The following is a 9254-nucleotide window of genomic DNA, read 5'->3' as shown; positions in this document are numbered from 1 at the left end:
ACCCGCTACGGATCACCGGAGCGCCACACGTGGCCGGGGGCACCCGGCCCCGGCTCTGGGGGTACCCAGGCTGGGGTCACCACCCTAGCCATCTTCACATGGCAGGGGAAACACCCAGGGATGGCCTTGCCTGGCAGGGGCACTGTCCTCGTGCTGGGCCTCGTCCTAGGGCCCAGCACATACAGCGCAGCACCAGCATGGTGCTCAAAGGAACGACACTGGAGCCTGATGGTGGCAAGACTAACGAGCCGGAAGCAGCCCGTTCCTTTTATTATCTTGGTCACGTGCATACTTGCCAACCCTACAGATTTAAGCAGTAGGCTACTGCTTTTTAAGCAGTCCTACCACCTACAGATTTGGGTGACAGATCCTACTGCTTTTTACAGTGGTAGGTCATTTATGTGACTCAAAGGCAATTAATCTGTTTGTGCGGTGGGCGGGTAAGTGATACATTTGAGTGATGGGCTCAGATCAATCCACTGATTTGAAAGCTAGATGACTCTGCCCAGCTCTCTTGCCGGGACAGACCATCTGTGAACCACCTGTAAAGGCAAGTGGCAGAGCGTACCATCATCACACAGCATCTGCCTATTAGACTGATGGGGGGTATCAGTCTCCATGTTGTTCAGTGTTCAACCTGCACTGCAGGAATACATCTGTATGGTCACAGATAGAGGGCACGAAATGGACACTTACAAAAATGATTTCAGTGCATGGAACGATCAAAGTGCATAGCATGGTTGGAGTGCATAAAACGGCTGGAGTGCATAAAATGGAGTGAATGGAACGGTTTGGAGTGCATGGAACGGTTTAGAGTGTGCTCAATCTCAAGCACCTAAGGTAAACCACCATATCACATCTCCACGCTTACTCTCTCCCTTACACCACCACTCAACTAGAACACAGCGATACTATGACACCATTTGCATACTTGCCAACCCTACCGATTTAGGCGGTAGGATACCGCTTTTTAAGCAGTCCTACCGCCTACCAATATTTTTGTTAAAAAAAAAAACTTTTTTTTTTGTACATTTTTTTTTTCCATGCCAGCTCGGGGGAGTCTTTCAAGGGCTCCCCCGAGCTGGCGTACCGGGAGAATGCACGGCATGCAGGCTTTTAATGTCAAAGGCACCCACGGCGGTGGGCTAAAGCGCCCCTCTGCCGCAGGTGCCTTTGGCAAAACTAAAGGCTCCATTAGCCCCCCACCACGCCAGCTCGGGGGAGTCTTTCAAGGACTTCCCCGAGCTGGCGTAGCGGGAGAAGGCGTGGCATGCAGGCTGTTAATGTCAAAGGCACCCACGGCAGTGGGCTAAAAGAGCCCCTCCGCTGCGGGTGCCTTTGGCAAAAGGCGCCATTAGCCCCCCACCACTCCAACTCGGGGGAGTCTTTCTAGGACTTCCCCGAGCTGGCGTAGCGGGAGAAGGCGCGGCATGCAGGCTGTTAATGTCAAAGGCACCCACGGCGGTGGGCTAAAAGCGCCCCTCCGCCGTGGGTGCCTTTGGCAAATGGCGCCATTAGTCCCCCAACACGCCAACTCGGGGGAGTCTTTCAAGGACTTCCCCGAGCTGGCGTAGCGGGAGAAGGCGCAGCATGCAGGCTTTTAATGTCAAAGGCACCCACGGCGAGGGGCTAAAAGCGCCCCTCCACAGCGGGTGCCTTTGGCCAAAGGCGCCATTAGCCCCCCACCACGCCAGCTCGGGGGAGTCTTTCAAGGACTTCCCCGAGCTGGCGTAGCAGGGGAAGGCGCAGCATGCAGGCCTTTGATGTAAAAGGCGCCCACGGCGGTGGGCTAAGGGCGCCCCTCCGCCGCGAGTGCCTTTCACAAAAGGTGCCATTAGCCCCCCCATCACGTCAACTCGGGCGAGTCTTTCAAGGGCTCCCCCGAGCTGGCGTGATGGCAGAAGGCGTGGCAGGCGCCTCATTGTCAGTGAATGCACCCGCGGCGGGCTCATTCAATGACAATGGGTTGCTGACACGCCCTATTCCTATCATTACCTCCTCGCCTGACTATTTTTGAAACTTTAAGATTCCTACAGATTTTTGGTCACAGAATGTTGGCATGTATGCATTTGGTATAGCTGTTCTCATACCATCACTTGCCTCATACTCCCCATCATCCTAACTAAACACAGCTGGTCACACACCCTCCAGCCTAGGCGTTCTCCTCAGGCCTAAATCAGCCAGAATCGGTCTGGATAACAAGCTGCCAGAACGAACACATACACTTGATCTCCCAACCACCACACCTACCGCTAAGAAGCAGCTATGACACGAATGCCACACCTGCTGCACACATATCCGGTGCTCACACGCACCTTATGACTCTCTCCCTCTCTACTGACTTGAACTTCGGTTCCCAAAGGCGTTCAACCTACCAGCGCCTTGGGATCATACCAATGGTACATAAGGCGCTATATGAATGCAAAATAACAAAACATGTACTGACCAGGCTGCTGCTACAGAGCAGTGGCAAACGTTGCCCACCAGCACTTTTTCTGTGAAGTTAGGTAATTGAATTTGGTGTCAATTTACCATTCACAATTAAACATTTGAACATCTTTCCATGTGGTGCGGTTTGATGGGTTGTGCATTTTAAAATGCTCCAGTGGTTCCAACAATGTATGTTTTGTAATTTCCTGTGATGTCATTGTTATGACAAGTATTCTTTTTGAAACTTGAAAATCCTACATCTATCTGGTCACAGAATGTTGGCAAGTATGCAAGTATGCACGTGGCTACTGCCACAAGACCTATTACAACATACTGGGAGCTACCATGCTCCCAGGAGGGGTACCATGCAACACCCGTGGTCAGATGGCACCGCAGGCCGTCCTGGAACATTCCTTGACGCCTGGCGAACCACGATATACGCTACCTTTCTGGTCGGTCCTCTCGGCCGCCATAGCGTGTGACGTCATCATCATGCACGTTCCAACGTGGAAGCCGTTATGCATCTTGCATCGACAACACAGAAATAAATATCTGCCAGAGGACCTAGGTAGAGCACGGGTGAGCCGCACATTTCCCATTGCGATATAGCTTAATTTCCAGTTCTTTTCTATGTGGCCATTCCATTAATACTACTTGTGGCATGCAATTTTCCTCTTATTTTTTGTATTTGAATTGTATGTCCGTCCTGAAATACACTATTAGTTCGAACTCTTTACTTATATATTCTTTGTCTGTTCTTCTGACATGAGAGTGAGATCTGGCCCTGAGCTGGCACCAGCACTTCAGAATAGAGTTTTCCTTTTATTTGTTTGCCTTAGGGAGGTTTGCACGTTTAATATCCGTACAGATTATTGTTCATTTTCTTCTTTTGATATTTCACGATCACTGTCTTCTATCTCTATTTGTTTCATTGCTTTGTTCCTGCTTATTTTGCTAAAATGACTTAGTTTTTGCCATTTGGTGCAGTCATTCTCTGCATGTCCCCTTATTCCGCACCTGCATTCCCTCGTATATCCGGTTTCGTCACCACCACTGTATCTCCTTTTCTTGATTGTCTATACCTCTGCTGGCTCTCCCGCATTCTGTTTGTGCTCTTGCAGTCTATGTTGTTCCCTCTCTTCTACGCTACGCACCCCAGTGGTTCATCCAGGAGTGGACTTTTTCATGGGAGCATTTTCGCCTGCATTTTTTAAATTCTTGCATCGGACTAGCAGAGAATGACTAATCCCCCACACTAACGTGAGATGGGGGTTTAGATTCTATTAAAGACAAGGAGGCGATTATTATGCATTACAATCTTTACTCTGAAACCACAGCAGCAAAGAAAAAACTTTTACAAACAAAAAAGTTTCAACAACAGAACTAGATAAAGTTCAATGTCAATGCATGGGGAACTCCCCAAACCATCATGGAGGATAGGTCATACCCTGCAGGGGACCAATGAGCAGGGACCCTCCTTTATATATGTCCATTACTCTAACGCCAACCCCTCTTTCTGCAGCTGACTTGCACCAGACGCCCAATGGAACGGTTGAACTGCGTAGCGCAGAGAAAAAGGATCCAGCGAAACCGGAGATCTCAACCTTTCCGCAGCCTGAAGCAATGAAGAAGTTCTTCTGGATAGGACTTCTCACCCGAAATCACGCACTCCAGAACTTGTAACTGCGATCCACACTCCTGAGCAGAACCTCAACTCGTACCTGTAAGAACAACAAGCAAGAAGGGTGGGTGGTTGGGAAGAACAACAAACCAAAGAATGTTCTCACTTGAACCACCTGTGTACATGCGTATCACAATTGTCATATCATATCATATCCAGGGTGGGTGGGAGGGATAATAATCGCCTCCTTGTCTTTAATAGAATCTAAACCCCCATCTCACGTTAGTGTGGGGGATTAGTCATTCTATGACAAGACAGGAGGCTCATATTATGCAAGTTCAAAGCCCTTGCATCTCATTAGTAAGTACAAAATGATCCAATATAATAGATAATATAATAAAATTAAAGGAAAGGTAACATTTTTTAAATGCTTTCATTAAATCAATCTGTTGACCAATCAGAGAAATGCCCAAGACTAGGTTGCCCGAAAAGCTGTCATATAAGGCAAAATCAAATCCACTGCAAGAAAAACAGGAATGTGCCAAATCCAGCGTTCCTTACAGGCCACCAAAACCAACTGGTTAAAAGAGGGGAAAACATTGAACAAAGTTTTCCTATACTAATAGGTTAGGACAAAACCATCTGAAATAAACACCTATGTTGTTCAATCAAATATTCAAAACACTTAAATTCGTACCATTTTTGGGGACCTAGAAAGCAAACCAATGAAAACAAACACCTAGCTCTCCTGGAGATAAAGAAAAGTACCCCATAGGGGTGAAAGTCTTATAGGTTCCATCCCATGCATTAAAGGAAGATATCGCATTAGAAACAGGGCATGTCACAGAACTACACTGGGGAACCAAGAGGGAAAGACAAATCTTCAAAAGGGTAAAATGGGAGTAAAAAATCATTTTTATAAATTTTGTAATAGGACAATCCATCCTGAGCGGAGCTGAAAAGCAATAGAATTAATCTACAATTGTCTTCAGACATATGTGTATACTAAGGAGGGAAGTCTTCTGGAGGCAGAAGCAGAATGGAAGAGAGGGCCCCACCTGAGAAGCTAAACCCGTCAAACCGCCAACACGCAGACCCTCAGACCTCCCGAACTCTTGAAGAAGGACTCTGCTACCATGACAAAAGGCAGATATTATAAACCTGATCCTTAAGAGGCCAAACTTGGCAAGAAGAAAAAATGTATCCGACATCCAATCACTACCATTATAGTGATATCTAAACTCCTTTGTAGGTATGCCCGGTGCTTGAACCTTGATCCCTCCTCCCTGGTGATAAATCCCCTAGCGGATCAAAAGTAACCGAAGGAGGACACCAAATTTCCAAAATCTTAGCAAGACTCTAAACTGCAAAGAACTGATCACTAAATGGTTAAACTGAAGGTGTACACCAGAAGAGGTCCAACCTATATTTCAGCCAATTTGCAGATCTTTGAAGCTCACAGCACCCTGAGCTGGCACCTTACTGCAAACAAACTCTTGTGAAAACCCCAAAGGTCCACCTGCCATGCAGGTGACTATGATAATCAAGTCATCAACCAAATATATATCCCAGCACTCTGGTAATCGTAGCGGCAGACACCGTCTGAAAGTTAATGTATAGACTCTGGAACGCATCGTGATAGAGGGTCATAACGTGGATGGGGGATAGTATCACTCCCAGACCCCTCTATCCCACGAAGGGATATTGAGCCTTCCCAAAAGAGGAGAAACCTCCCCCACTTATCCAAAGGAAAAACCTTGCAATCCAGAAAGAAAACTACCCTGAGGACCACATTAAAGCCCCGCTTTACACCGTTAAGAGAAATAAATACCCACTAGCACCTCTAACCAATCCCCTGACTGGACAGACTCCAGTTAACTTATTGAAATACCAGAGATTAGCACAAAGGAAAGTAACAGACGGGAGGGAAATGCTCAGTGCGAGTCTGCACTGGTCACCCGCCAGAACTCCTGTAAAAAGAAAAAAACTGAAACCATTGGATACTCCCAGAGGTGTAATATTATGATGCAATCTCCCCCAAGGATGGCAGGAAAACTGAAACCATTGGATACTCCCAGAGGCGTAATATTATGATGCAATCTCCCCCAAGGATGGCAGGAAGGGGAATGAGGGGGAAAGAACTCTGGATAATTATCAATGCCCTGTAAATGCAAGGTTGAGAAGAAATCTGGGACCACTGTCCCCTCAAACCCTGAGGTCTGAGTCACTGTATTCATGTGAGGCTGACTGGCCACTAAGGGAATCAGGGGAAGGAAAAACTAAGCACATTGTCCATAGCAAAACAGTACTTATACAGTACTACGAACCCTCAGGAATATGAGTGGTGCTTAACACTACTACGAGCGTTGTGTGGTGTGAGGTGTTCACTTATCGATCTCAGCAGGATAAAAGACTGATGTAGACCTTTCCAAAATTAGGAACCTGTATCAGAACGGTCAGCACGGATATGAAAACAGCACTCTAAAGAGGTTAAGCAACGCTCATGAGGGTACAGAAGCCTGCGTGTACTCCTCGAGCAGAGGAGAAGTTGCAACACACTGTTAGACGGTTAGCTGAACCATAGGCCAAGCTTTGGGAGGAAAAACATGAGGCAGGCGCCAGCAAGTTATTATTTGGCAACTCGTCTAACTGATACCATCAAGTGTTTCCAAACACTCCATCCAAGTAAAACATGGTTGCTCAACTTGTCATGTAAAAAACTGAACGGTTACCCTCGAGCTGACCCTGTCTCCACCAGAAACCAAAAGAATAAGGAATGTCCAATGGGACAAAAGTAGGGGAGAACAAACGTCCCCACTAAAGAGAGCCTTAAGCCCTACAGACCTCAATAGAGGCATAACGCATCATCTTTATTCTTCCTCATGTTGAGAGAAAATACTGTAGCTTAATCAGCACTGGTATTGGGTGGAGCAATTGAGGTCGGGAATCAAAACCTAAGGAAAGGACTGAGTTGTCCTGAAACTAACTAAGGTAAAGGGTGACAGAATTTTTAACTAAAAGATGAATGATAACACCAGATAGATGGTTAGAGAGGAAGGTACAACCCCATATGGGTCTGTTTACAACCACTTCCACACTCTTTTCTTTAAAGCACTTAATAAATAAAGAATATATAATATATGAAATATATATAAAATATCCAAAGAAGAGGGGTTACGCCCTCACAGGGGACCGAATCCCCGGCCCTTATATAAGCTGATACTCACTGAGCTTTCTGGGCCACTGACAATTCTGAAAAAACGCAAATGTGTTCCAGTCAACACTTAAACATATTGTTTATCAAAGCGTACACTGAGCAAGTGCACCTCAACTGCTCACCCCAGCAGGGTGAGGCAACCAATAGTACACGAGGGAGCACCTCGCAGTAGGAACAAGGCGAAGCCTGAAACCGAGCAGGTTACTGCACGCCTACAAGACCAAACAATGGCGTCAGCCATATGCAGCACCTAAACAAAACTGCCGACCTTAAGGAAGGAATACACTGAGCAAGTGCACCTCCAACTGCTCGCCCGAGCAGGGCGTGATAATCAGCAGTACACGAGGGGGTAACCTCGCATTAGAACTCAGGCAGAGCCTGAAACCGAGCAGGTTATGGTGCATGCCAGTTAAGGTAATTACCCAAGTTGCCCACTTTAAGGGTGGAAACACTGAGCAAGTGTACCTCAACTGCTCACCCTAGCAGGGTGTGGACACAGCCGTATACAAGGGGACCCCTCGCAGAAACCCCAGGCAACCTTGCCACCGAGCAGGTGACTGCACCTTTCCAGGGAAGATAACCCAAACAAAAGAAAACTGTCAAGTTGAAGGTAGGATACACTGAGCAAGTGCACCTCCAACTGCTCGCCCGAGCAGGGTGTGATAATCAGCAGTACACGAGGGGGTAACCTCGCAATAGAATCAAGCTGAACCTGAAACCGAACTTATGGCACCTACAGTGAAGGCAAAGCACATAACTTAAGAAATAAGTAAATGAATAAATAAACAAAGAAAATAAAATAAAACTGCAGACTGGCAGTGCATCGGGCTCTTGCACTGGATGGTCAGACTTTGACCTAACAAACCCACAGTCTATCAGTAAACATTCTTTCTTTCCAGCACTAAAGGTAAGGAAATGTGTTGTGTCACCAGGGATACGAAATTACAAACATTTAACAAAACCACATTTTTACTATTAAAATGTTTGTGCTATAATCTTTCTGAAGAAGTCATGAACCGACCAAATGCCCATTAGGAAATCCCTGCTCAACTGAGCAAAAAAGGTGACAATCAAATACCTCCATTGTAAAATACAATTATTTAAAATATAACAATTAAAATATCTAATCTTAAAATATACAAATAAACATGCTGGTCGGCCGCGAACCCGGGTCTTCCTGCATGGGAGACCTGCAGCTCTATATTTGAGCTAACTTGGCTCAGTACTGAAACAGAGGCTTTTGTTACAAACATAAGCCACAGGGGCAGGCCGAACCCAAAGCCTGCAGCACCTGGAATCCCCAGGTGACCATAAATCTGTCAAGGGGCACGAATTCAAACAGGCGAAATGAAGAGGGAACAGTGTAAACAACACTGCTCTCGCGCAAGCCGGGAGCGAGTTGATTAATGCACTAGAAACACCTGAGTTTACAAGCACGAGAAATTTTTAAAGAAGAAATAAATTAGAGAGCTCCCTCAAACTCACAACCTCATGGACTGTAGTCCGAAATTCAACCATTGCACCACTGCTTCAGCTGAAACAAGAAGTATGAGCATAATACATATTTTCTTTTTGAAAGACACCAAAATGAAACCAACGGCCGCACGCGGCTATCCAGATACATTGTATCAAATACACAAATTCCTTTATAATAAAAGGTAATTAACACATATTTACCATATAAATAATATATGTCATATTCAAACTAATAAAGCCTACTACTGACAAACAATGTAAGACACAACTGAAAGGGGTGACTTAGCTCTGTGGTGTCAGCAGCAAAGAAAGAGGGGTTGGCGTTAGAGTAATGGACATATATAAAGGAGGGTCCCTGCTCATTGGTCCCCTGCAGGGTATGACCTATCCTCCATGATGGTTTGGGGAGTTCCCCATGCATTGACATTGAACTTTATCTAGTTCTGTTGTTGAAACTTTTTTGTTTGTAAAAGTTTTTTCTTTGCTGCTGTGGTTTCAGAGTAAAGATTG

At 46.0% G+C, this 9254-nt stretch overlaps 1 long non-coding RNA gene across 1 annotated transcript; it reads right to left on the bottom strand.

Annotated features, from left to right (window-relative positions):
• Window positions 1-3731: 3731 nt before the first annotated feature.
• Window positions 3732-9044, bottom strand: LOC138521910 (uncharacterized). Its single transcript, XR_011283167.1, has 2 exons — window positions 8946-9044; window positions 3732-4151 (listed from the first exon to the last, which is right to left on the bottom strand). It is a non-coding gene; the product is annotated as an uncharacterized lncRNA (long non-coding RNA).
• Window positions 9045-9254: the final 210 nt, after the last annotated feature.

This window comes from Ambystoma mexicanum, chromosome 1q (assembly GCF_040938575.1).
Source record: "Ambystoma mexicanum isolate Mex_15411 chromosome 1q, UKY_AmexF1_1, whole genome shotgun sequence".
In the NCBI taxonomy this organism is placed as follows: Eukaryota; Metazoa; Chordata; class Amphibia; order Caudata; family Ambystomatidae; genus Ambystoma; species Ambystoma mexicanum.
The sequence above is the reverse complement of the archived record's forward strand: the minus strand, read 5'-3'. Positions and strand labels throughout refer to the sequence as shown.